The following is a 12,883-nucleotide window of genomic DNA, read 5'->3' as shown; positions in this document are numbered from 1 at the left end:
AAAAGGTTTCTATTGAAACATTTAATATTTGGAGTCAAGGTCTGGACCGAAATGTTCTATACAAACTTACATTTAATATTGTAAGTTTTTGCCTTGTATTGTATTGTGGATGTTGATGTTAATATTTTGCATAATGGAAGAAGCTCTCTAACTAGGGTTGTCAATGAATCGAGTCCGGATCGAGGTTGATATGTTGTCGATCCAATAAGGATAGGATAGGATCGGATTTGGGACTGATCCGACAAGTATCAGATAGGTTTTATACGATCTCAATATTAAGAATCAAATCCGATCCATTAACAATCGGATCGGATTTGAATTGGGCCTAACCCATTTTTATATACAAAATTTAAATAAACTATATATATTCATCAAATATATAATATAATTTTTAACCTATTATCAGATGGGGACATGGTCATATTGAAATCCAAAACATTGATCTAAACCCAAAGTAATGGGATCCGATTGGATTGGATTGGATTTCGAGTCTGAACCGATCCATTGACTACCAACCAGTTGACTTTACTTAGAACTTACCCACAAAGAATGTAAATTAATGCTGAAATGAGGTTTATTAATGTAATTATCTAATCAAGCCCAGCTAAGCCAAAGCCAACCGGATGTCGGTCAAACCTGGGTCCAATAACAGATCTTGTCATCTAGGAAAATAACGTACAGATCCGAAATTAACTCTCACATGTCCTGTCGAATAAAACGTCTTTCGAGTCCGATTCCCATTCGACCGTCTTTAATTTGCTTCTCTGCCATGTCATCAATTCTGCTAATTTTACTCCGCTTTCAGTTGGGGACCACAGGAGGGTTGAACTCCAACGTGGTCAAGTTGTGCCCTAATAAATGCATAGATTCACTTTATCAATACACGTGTCAGATATAAGGGATCACATGTTTCACAGCAGCGGATCTCTGCAGTACTTTTTTACTGCAGACTGCAGAGTTGTCTATGGTAGTTTTCGACGGTTGAAATATTTTCAAAACGCTAAATTCAAGTCGTATAAACGTAAGAGTTTCAAGCACCCTTCATTTTTTTTAACCTTTGATCTTGATTTTGATAGAGTTTTTGTGATTTTTTAAAAATATTAATTGTAATAAAATGACTCTCCCATGTGGCGTACTAAATCGACTCCCTCTCTTAATGTGACATGCTAAAATTGTAGATCTGCACTTCTCGAGATACACAACTACACTTTTATGTGGATGTGCAGTTGTGTCCCGAAGATTATAGATCTATGGTTCTCGCACATGTTATGTTAGGGGAGTTGATTGAATATGCCACATGGAGTAGTCAGATTATCATGATTTTTTTTTTTTTTTTTTCAAATCTGATCTATATGCACTTTAAAAATTAGAGGATTTGACTATTCTTGATTTTCAAAGTGACCCCCATTAAAATCATAGAAAAATCACAAGAAGAAAAAAAATATCAGAGAAGGCACCCCAAGATGTGAGAGTGTTCTTAGCAATAGTTGGTGTGACAATATAATATCTCTTTTATTAATAAATAAATATAAATTGCTCCAACCACATTTAATGGGATTTGACCATGTCCAACCAATTTGGAAATTTGAATATAATACTCCATCTAATGGGGAAAAAATAGGAAAAAAAGATTTAGTCCTTCACCTTGAGCACACAAAAGAGGACTAAGTTTGTAATATCAAGCCCAAAAATCTGGCCTAACTGGAGTTTGACGCCCTCTTCTTATTCTTACTCCTTTTTGTATTTTCGATTATAAAGCATATGACAACATGTGTAATGTTCTAAAAATATGTTTTGTATCTCAAGGTAATTGTTTGTTATATTATGTGTACCTTTAAGAATTTTAATAAACATTTATAATCAATTTTTATAAAAATATTGGAGAGGAGTTAAAAGGAATTTATGTATGCGTCGATAAACATATCATATATTAGCTTTTTATAATAGAGATTAAAAATAAAATAAAAATCTGAGTACACTACTAGATTTGTATAAAAAAATTATCCAAAATGAACTATAAGTTTGCGTAAATCAGAATTTCGAGCGTTAAGTTATTAATAAAAGAAAATAATTATATAAATTACCATTACGTCTTTGGTATCATATAAATACATAACTTAAGAGAGAGAAATCATATTTTTTTTTCTTTTTCAACGTAGAACACCCAAAATCTTCAAGCAATGATTCGAACACACCTAAAAGTGAGAACCAAGAGTCCGTGAAGAAGAGAAAGAGCTTCGTGTTATCAAAATCTTCACTCTAAATCGAAGAGTTTGTGTTGGGATTTCTAGCAAGGATGGTTTTGGGAATCATTTTTAATGAAATCACATTGTAAAAGACGCAACACAAGAAGGAAATCTTCATTTCTACCTTTTAGTTGTTAATTTTTTAAGAAACATAATTTATCAAAGGTGTTTCGTTGAAGTTTCTTATTTAGGGTTGATTTACTTTAAATCATGCATGTTTTGGCGTTTGATTTCATAGATTTATTTATATTTATGTTAAATAAGTTATTTTTTACATTACTTTAAGAGTTTTAGAGAAAAAAATATGATAAAATAAGTTTTGGAGAAGTTTTTTAAGAAAAAAATCTCAACGAATGTATATTTCACTCCTTTGATCGCTATAACGATCTCTTGATCACTATATTCGTGAATATTTATCTCTTATTATTATTTTTGTATCAGATACGTTTTCAACACAGTGTCAGACACATTATGGTAATTTATTTTCATTAATATTATTTAAGTAAATGTCATATTTAATTTAAGGTATTTAATGAAAATAAGGGAATTCCTCCCATTTGAAAATAATAAAAATAGTTTAAAAATCAAAATCTAAATTTTGGGTTCAAGAAAAAAACGTGAATTTTAAAATTTTTGTTAGATTTTCAATTAATGTTTTCTCTGCTTTTCCCTTCAAATTAAGCTCAAAAAATTATATAATATCAAATCTTATAATTAAGAATTTCATTTCCAAAAATCCGTTTTATGTTTGAAGAACTTTGAAAAACCACATTTTTTATACTTAGTCAAATTTTTATTGTTTTAGTTATTTATTGTTTTATTGCATTTTTTGAGTCTTTTCTACTCAACCGAGATCATTATATGGAATTGGTTGATATTTAAAATTTACAAATATTTTTGAAAAGATGTACTTTTATTGATACCTAAGAAGATAAATGATTGATCGACTGATTGATGGATGGATAGTAAAAATCTATGTTATCCATTGTTTGATGAGTAAGTAGTTTTAGGCATACGTTGTGGCCATACCACGTAAAAGCAGATGGATGGATGGAAACAATATCTCACGAGCACATGAGATATAACTGATTGATGACTGGATTAATAAATAGATGTAATTGTGAGTTACTAACAAAATCTTATTTGTAATTTGAAAGAGAGAAATTATGTATATGTATACGAAATAAAATTATTTTTCTTTATCAGAATAGAGTTGTATGAAACCTAGAATAAGTGATACGTTGTTATATTTTTAGAAGTGATAGATCAATCGAGGATAATACTTGGTGTTTTTTTCTCCTTGGTAGTATGGTATACCTTGGGAAATAATACAACTTTTGAAATTTTGGAATTTGTCTTCTTATTTCCTGATGAATTTTACATGTAAAGGTGATATTTGTATAGTATAGAGATAGTCAAGGTTCACATATATTGCCTTTTGATAGGCTTAAATGCAAGGATTTTCTCTTGGATTAGTTAGCGATCACTAAGAGTCTGTAGTCGTCTAATGATTGATCTCACCTTTAGTTGAACTCAGAAGTTTAAAGCCTATATACCTAAATCAAACAAGCTTGGTAAAAACTCCGACCGATTACATCCCCTACTAAGAGAGATCGAATTGCCATAGATGAAATGTCAATTCTTCTAAACATAGTCATCGAAAGCATCTTCCTCTCCAACTCACACGGGTTTAGAACTAGTAAAGGGCCATTGACTTTTATGACCTATGTTGAGAATTGGAACGATTGGATTCTTGGTCAATAACTAGTTTGAGTTGGATAAATGGTCACCCAAGTATGATATGCTAGGCCGACCACAAAATAAGATAAGAACGGTGAGATTCCACACCGGAGGTTAAGTATTGGAATATTGATTTGTCATAATCAAAGAGGTTATATCGACGTGTTCCTCAACTCTCTTATCGACTACACTATTATGTTTGTATTATGTATTTTTCTTTATTTATGATGTAATATTGATAGATGTTTCACTTTTAAAAATTCTGAAGCATGGTAGAATTGATAAATATATGAGTATTACAAATGTTTACTTATTTGCATTTAGTCTTTGTTCGAATCCTATGTTATGATAAAACCTATATTTATTTAAATGTTCAATATGATTATACTTTACATGTTGTGACTAAAAATTAGAATAATTTATTTCCTACTGAGTAACTCCTCGTTACTTTCCCTACCATCGACCATTTTAGATTACTTGATTGTGGAAGAGTCAATCTATGAAGAAGAATATTATGAAGAAATTCCTGATAATGAACATATTGACGAACATCAACTTCTTGTAGTTTTAGATGCAATAGAATTTTAGGATTTTTTTGTTTCGATTTTGAGAAATTTATGTCCGGGATCTTTGTACTATTACTTATTGCGTCCTTATGTAGTTTGAAAGGATAATTCCTTTGAGGTTTGTTTATAAATTTAGATTATGATTGATGTTAGCTTCCGCAACTCTGATTACAATTATTAGATATATTTTTTTGTTTCCTTATAATTAGAAAATGAACTATTACCTATTATTATCATGGATTGGGTTAGATAACCATACATTGAAATTTAGCATTCAAATCCTTGGGATTCGTGCTAAATTTGGGAGCATGACATCATGCTACTTAATCATTGGGAATAAGCGTTGTGGGGACGATTTTTTTTTCTTTTTCTCATCAATAATCAACAACTCAAGATCACTAATAAGTGAGTATGTATATAAGATATTTAAAAAAATGAATGTCCTTCCTAGTAGCAGGGTACAGGAAAATAATAGGACAAATGATTTTTTTATATTTCGAATGGGAAAGTAAGCTATCATAAGAAATTTTTTTTAATGGGGGCAACAACTTTGAAAAGACAAATTGCTCATCTTTTCTTTCATCATCTTGGAAAAAATGCCTTTAGGTGGGACTACTAAGAATCCTTCAGGTAAAATAAGAACAATCCCCACATTAAACACTCCCTTTTTACTATTAGTAATAACTACTAGGCCATATAGAAAGAGACATGTAAAGAAGGTTTATCTAATTGAATAGTCAAGTAAGATAGTAAAACAAAACTAGTAAGATAAAAAGGAGAAAATTACTTAAAAGACCCTAGTGGAGGGACTTTTTTCTAAATAGTCTCCAAGTTTTGGGCGGTCTCTTAATAGTCCATTTAGTAGTAAACTTTTCTTTTTCTTAACGGTCCATGGACCTCATCTCCCACATTTCTCAAGATTAAATGCCCTAACTGTTCAAAATTATTATTTTCATCCAATTTTTTTTTGGATTTTTAGCATCTCAATCAAGTTTCGGAGACTCCATTCCGTTGGAAAAGATTTAAGAAGGAAGAAAAAACCATTTTCAAGGGATTTTGAAGATGTATGTAAAAATTTAGAGGTTTTCATTTTTTTTCTTAGTTTTTGGATGACAATTGACCAAGAATGATTCCTTTGGGTTGAAAACATCTAAACAAGTCGTTATCTCAAGTTTTTAGTCAATTTTTCCATGTATTTTAGTTGAAACAACTCAAAAATTAAAAATGGGTGAGTTTTACTAGACTTTTTATTTAAAAAGTGATGAACTCAACAGTAAATAAAAAACGTTGAGTTCGACAATAAATAAAAAGTGTTGAATAAATACTGATGAGTTCGACAGTAAAAATTGTGAACTCGACACTAAATAAAAAAATGTCGAGTTCAACAATAAATAAAAAGTGGTGAACTCGACAGTAAATAAAAAAGTGGCGAGTTCATCAATAATAAGGGACCTTTAAGAAATAAAAAGTTTACTAAATGTCCTATCAAGTTATCACGCAAAACTTAGGGCTATTTAAAAATAAATCCCTCCGTCAAGGTCCTTTAAGTAGTTTTTCCTAAAAGAAAAAGGAATGGTGCAGCTTCATCAGTCAATTGCTAGAAAATTCAATATCATTCCCTTTCTTGAATTATTAGGTCATGCAACACTTATTGAATATGAAGAAAAAAATTGTTATATTAATAAAATATATAGTTTTACAAGGATTTGAAAGAGAGACATGAGATACTAAGACACTTACAAACTTGAGACCTTCGTTATCAAGAAATAGGAGAAGAATTATAAGAATTTAAGAACTTACCATAGCAAGGACCAAGACAAACGACCTTCAAGTCAATCCCAAGGAGCAATTTCTACCTTTTATCTTCTAGACGCATAATTACTTCTCAAGTTTCATAACTACTCATATTTAGAATTTTCATTAATCAGTTACACTCCAAGACTATATATTATCTTTTCTTTTCGCCAATCCCTTTAAGTCGAGGTCTTGCCCTCGAATGCTACGTTAGGGGTGTTAATGGGTACCCATTTTGCAGGAATTGAAACCAAAACCCCTAATTCTGGATTCCTATTTTTAATACACGATTAAAGTAGGGTATATAAAGAACCAATCCGATTGGTTCTACTCAGTAAGTACTCGAAACCAATTTATTTTATCATATTATGAATGGATGAAGATTTTTTTCATTCCTTTTAAAGTTAATAGGTATTACTTGAAATTTTCATGTTTTTATATAAACTATTTATACTAATTTAAAATGTACATCTTTCCTATAAGTTCATTTCTTGTAAAAGAGATGGGTTAGTTTTTTGAAAATCGTTAACTCATATTTTCTAAAACAATTTGAAACTTATGTTTTTGATACTTTTATAGATGATGCATTGTGTTCTTGAATTTTTTTATTTATATTTATATTTATATATATAAATAAAATATGATGCATTGTGCTCTCATATAAGATGTTAGCATCACATGCGCACACACGCATTAAGGGTTTTTGGATCAATGGGTTTAAATCCTTTTAGAATCCATGGGTCTTCACGTACGCGTGGATTTGACCTATATCTTTCTCATACTTACTATATTATTAGAGAGTTTCTATATAAGAGTTACACTTTTTAGTTATTTCTATTTAATGTGGGATTAAAATTTTATACAACTTACAAATAAACCACTTAACTCTTACTTTAACTTTTCTTCTACTTTCATTCAAATATTAGGATAAATCCCATATTAATCCAACACATCAGCTATATAAAGACTAGGTATGTTCTGCCATGCCGATTTATCATTAATCATTGAAAAAAAAAAACATGGGGATCTGCTTCGAGAAATCTTCAGAACCAAGATCTGAAATGCATACCAATCCCAATGAAACTTGTTTTTCAATTCCTCTCATCTCCGCAGTTTGATGTTGTGCGTCAAACGCTAGTTGAGGTAAAATATGGGATCATAGAATGAGAGGGGTTCATCCAAACACCAAAGAGTGTCCACATGGGCCATTGCACCTGATCATACCACGTCTCCATCTCAAACACCTTTGTGCTTGTGCACGATAATAACCGTATAAAAGCCATTGTAAACCTTTTGCTTCCCCACCAAACCAAAGCACAATTGACATCACCAATGGGTCCCACTAATCTTTATCTGATGTGGAAGTGCCTTTAATGACTCGGAAGAGCCTCATCATGACAAAAACGTAATTCTATTGCCACATTAACATATACTTACAACACACCACTGTTTATAGAAAGATTTACTGGTGTACTGTTCTTACAAAAACTCCCTTGTTTTATCAAGTTTATTACTTGAACAAATCTTATTTTATAAAAATAGGCTATCATGACACACTTGGTAAGATTTCAAATCTTACTAAGAGTTATTGGGCTGATATGGGTGATCAAATTAACTATTTAACATTATAATCTTCTAGATTTCATGAAAAAACTTAGATTCAATAGAAAAAATAAAAATAAAAAATTATATTCTTTTTAAACTTGATCATAAGTGTTGAAAATTATGACTAGTAAACTCCCAAATTTAAAAGTAAAATTCGATGGTGAATTTTTTTATATATATTTTTTTCTTATAAAGTTTTTATAATTTTTCCCTTTATGTGGATCCCACTTTCTGTTTTGCTTGGTAATGAACTTGATAAAGTAAGGTTTAGTGGATAACAAACTTCATAAAGTAAGGTTACTTCAAAATTGTCAGGACTTCAAGGGAGTTTTTGTAATAAGAATACAGCAATTAGGTTTGCAGGACTGTCAATGGATGCTTATCGGTTCGGATACAATAAAATCCAAATCTAAATCCAAAATTTTTATCTGATTTCCGAATTCAAATTTGAATTCGACGTATGTTCCAAAACTCTATCCAAATTCGAATCCAATTATCCTATCGGATATTGGATGATATTTGATTAGAATTCTAATAAGTTGCATATTAAAAAAAACATAATTTTTTCTTATCCAATTGATTTTTTATTATTTAAAAAACCTATTATATATTACACTATGTATATAATAAATAAATAAATAAAATAAAATAAAATATATTATATTATATTATTTATATATAAAATAAAATAATATATATTATATATTATTTCAAATCAGATATTATCAAATTCAAAATTTTAAATATCCATTGACACCCTTGGGTAAATCTCTCTTGTTTATATATTGATTGGCATGTCATAAGTAAAAGCTGGTGACCTAATAACAGTTCTTTTTAAAAACATACCCTAAGAATCAAATTCACAAAGGTCAAACAAATATATGTTAAGTTGGAGAGAATGTGTGGAGATATTTTTTTTATCCAATGAAAATTGGACACGTGGGATTCCTGTAGCTTGCTTCCTTGTGACATAATTATGAGATCATTTTTATGACACATCAAAAGCCACGTCAGACAAAAGGTCATGGCCCTTATGGAGCATGAAAGGAACGTGCTTCGTTGCGAGTTTCTAAGGAATCACAAAACTTAGATATTATTCAGAGTTTCAGTCTGTTTTTGCTGCCTCACTGACTAACGCGTCAACGTGAAAGATAATCAAAACTTAACCACGGTTAGTTTCCTAATCTCAATATTTAACTCTAGTTAAATTATCATTTCAATGAAAAATCAAGCTAAAACATTTAATTGGATGAACCCTAAGCTATTCCTACGTCCGTGGTTTCATTGAGCCTAAACTGACCAAACCCAAGTCTGGCTAAGAAGGGTTTGAATCGAATACGAGTTGATTTTTAAATTTGATAAAATTATTAAATTTATGTCTCACGGAATTGTTTAATACATATATACAATATAATAACAAATCAGGATGAATTGGAGACTATTAGGCCCTAGTCCAGAGTAACTATACTCCTATCTTTGTAGATTCAATATCAAGGTCTTAAACCTTATCTTTTGGTTGTGCGGATAGAATTTCGTTAGCAATCCCAATTGACAATTTAACAATATAAAAGGAAAGGGAGTAAAGTTGGAGGAAAAGAAGTCAAATTAGTATAAGAAAATTTTCTCATAATGGGGTTTATTAAAAAGTCAACAAATTCATACCAAAAAATGTATATTTCATTCGAAACAAAATTGGAACTAGTGACTAGGCATCATCGATAAAGTTGTTTTTTTAATGTTTTGGTTTATAGAAGGGAAACCAAACACATACATGGGTTAGTAGGTCCAAAAGAATGAGTCACATCACATGTAACAAAATGGTGAGCAAAATAATCATCAAACTCCCATGCGTACATTCGAGATCAAATATGTCACTTATCTTTGGGATATGCCTTTTATTCCAATTATTGAATTTTGAGTCTTATCGATTGATCAAGATTTCATGTTTTCATGATTCCTTTTAAAAATTAATTTTAAATAACGGGCACGGATCAAGGGACATATGAAAAAGCATATGTAAAAATAATGTAACATTAATAAAATTTCAAAATATGGGTTAGAAGTTTCGGATAGAGCTGATTTTTTGTCAGGATGATCTCTATTATGGGAAGATTATCTAGGAAAAAAAATTAGTTCAATCTGAAATTTCTAACTCCATTAAAAGTGATTTGGAATGTGGATCGTCGATTTTTTGTCAATTTTTGCCAATAATTTATAAATCACTTTTGATGGATTAGAAATTTCAGATTGAGTTGATTTTTTATGAGGATGATCTTCTCATCATAGTGACCATCCTCACAAAAAATCAGCTCAATCCAAAACCCCTAACCCATATTTTGAAAAACCATTATTTTTACATATGTCCCATGAACCGCCAACTTAAAGAACACCTTGAAATCAAGGATATCTTTGAATTTTTAGAATAAAACTTCTTAAAGTTGACGATAAGAGTTAATTATAGACAATTTTCCACGTATGGATAAAAAGATGTCAGAGAATATTCTAGAATGAATACTTGCCAGCTACTTGAGTCAAAATACCAATCATTAATGATGTTCGAATGAGATTCTCTTACTTAAGGTTAAAGGTTGAAGATAGGCTTTATTCTAGATAATTTTTTAACTCTTGGGCGATTAATGTGACATTCTACCACAAGGAGTGTATTAGGTGTCAGTAGAAAAAGTCTTATTGGGATTGACACATTTTTAATACAGATGAATCTCTTAGAGGGGGATTTATGGGGGCCAAGGGGCCATTGTAAGGGATGATTAAGGGTCTCCTCTAGCAGCTCATGCTAGTTGGATTATGGGAGACAATGTTCTAATGCATGAGCTTCGGGCTAATAAAAAAGGATTGAAGTTGGCTATCTCCTTACAAGTTAACAAGTTGTGTGTGGACTCTAATTCTAACCTTGTTGTCCAATTTATCTTAGGTCAAGCAGTTATGCCTTGGTATGCAAGGATGATGATCAACTTTATCAAGGATCTCTGAAGGTCCTTTTAAGAGGTCAGATTCTCGTTCATCTATAGAGAGACAAACAAGGTTACTGACTTCTTAGTGCTGTGGTTTAGATCCTTTCAAAATTCAACTTTATCTTCTTTTGAGTTCCTAACTTAGCTTTTTACCATTGTAAATGAGGATTATAACCTTGGGCAAATCCTATGTGAGATTGTAACCATCTTTCATCGGTTGGGGGTCCGATAAATACTCCCCCATTACCTTCTAAAAAAATAAAAAAGAGAGTTAATTATAATTTCAAATGTTTGGTTTGGAGTTGTAGAGAAGTCCAATTTCAATACTTTATTAGTTTAGACTATATTCGAACTACATGGTGTAAATCCTTCAATAGATCCATGGACAACTAATATGCTTTCTCCATTTATCATTTGTGGTATAATTTTTTTTTCTTCAAATGTCATATTTGAATTTCTATAAGTATATTGAGATATAGTCAGATGATATCATCATCATGATTCATGATTATCATCATTTTTCTTTGATTGGGATATAGGGTTAGCTAACAACTCACTTATAAGAAGTAATATATAACCTTCAACTTAAATGCGTACCAAAGCGTTGATTTTTGTCTCACTTTCGGACTTGGCATTTGCAAGTAACGACACACGCTAAGTGAAGAAAATACCTGAGTGACTTTTGCACAAGAAGGAAGGAATTATTGAACGACGGTGTTTTGCAATTTTCAATCAAATTCATATGGAATTATGTCCTTTTTCAATAAAAAAAAGTTGCACCTCCTTAAAAGTGAGAGTTATTAAAAATTGGAGTTCCAATTTTTTGAAATACATTCCAAACATGCACGGATATAGTAACTTTTGAAAGTTACAAATATTCACCCCCAATCATCTGCTTTCAACATTCAAATAAGCCTCAAGTGACCTGATCTATTTATTATTCTTTTTGCACTTAGGAGTGGACCAAAAGATCGATATCGAAGTTTTGTAGTGTAGGCATTAGGGGTACAACTTGATTTGATTTGTGGCAAAATCAAAATCAAATTGACATAGGTCGATTCCACTAAATAAAAACCAGAGTCAAACCAATTGCCCATAGAACCAAACTAAATCATACCGATCTAAGGTCAATTTGATTTGGTTCATTTCTATAGGTTGCCAATATCTTATAAACTTGTTTTTGGATGAAATATATTTTCAATAAAATTAAAATAAATAATGAACATGAAATTTTAATTAAAAATCATTAATTTATTCATAAAAATATAATTAATTTAAGTCCTAAATCCTTTAAATGTAGTAAGTTACTAAGAATTCATCACTTTTAGTTTGATTCTCGATTTGAACTGGACCAAATTGCATCCCTAATAAGGACGTATTTTTGACATTTCTTATTTAATGTACCAGAGCCAATTGATCTCAGATTTAAGTGAGTACATGAGTAGTTCGATGTCTACATTTCATATTGGTGGATTCAACGTAATTTCTTATATTTATATCTTAAAAAATTTAATGAATGTGGTTGATAATCATTCATTTGTCCTTTATAAATGATGAGGACACCTAAATTGCTCTTTTTAATAGTTGCTCGTACGGATGCATTTTGCTTGTAAAAGGCAGTACAAGTCCAATCAAAGGCAACACCACACCTGACACCACCACACAACAACCACCGGCACCACCACCACCACCACTACTCACTTACAAGGTGGAAGCCACCACGCTCACAAGTCACACACCACCTACGTCCACCAGCACTAAATTTTGAGAAGCAAACACATGGTGATCTAATGCTATAGAAAATGTCACTAAACTTGAGTTTATCTATAACTTGAAATTTGTAGGTCTCTATCTCAAATCAAATAAGTAATTTGATGAAATCATGTTTGTCTAAGTAATCATTTTCGTGACATTGTTTAGGAAGTTTTTTAGAAAAATATTAAGAGTTTTTGGATCTTTT

Source organism: Akebia trifoliata, chromosome 5, assembly GCF_017979445.1.
Source record: "Akebia trifoliata isolate Shusen 1 chromosome 5, ASM1797944v1, whole genome shotgun sequence".
Lineage (NCBI taxonomy): Eukaryota > Viridiplantae > Streptophyta > Magnoliopsida > Ranunculales > Lardizabalaceae > Akebia > Akebia trifoliata.
This window is presented reverse-complemented; position numbering follows the sequence as displayed.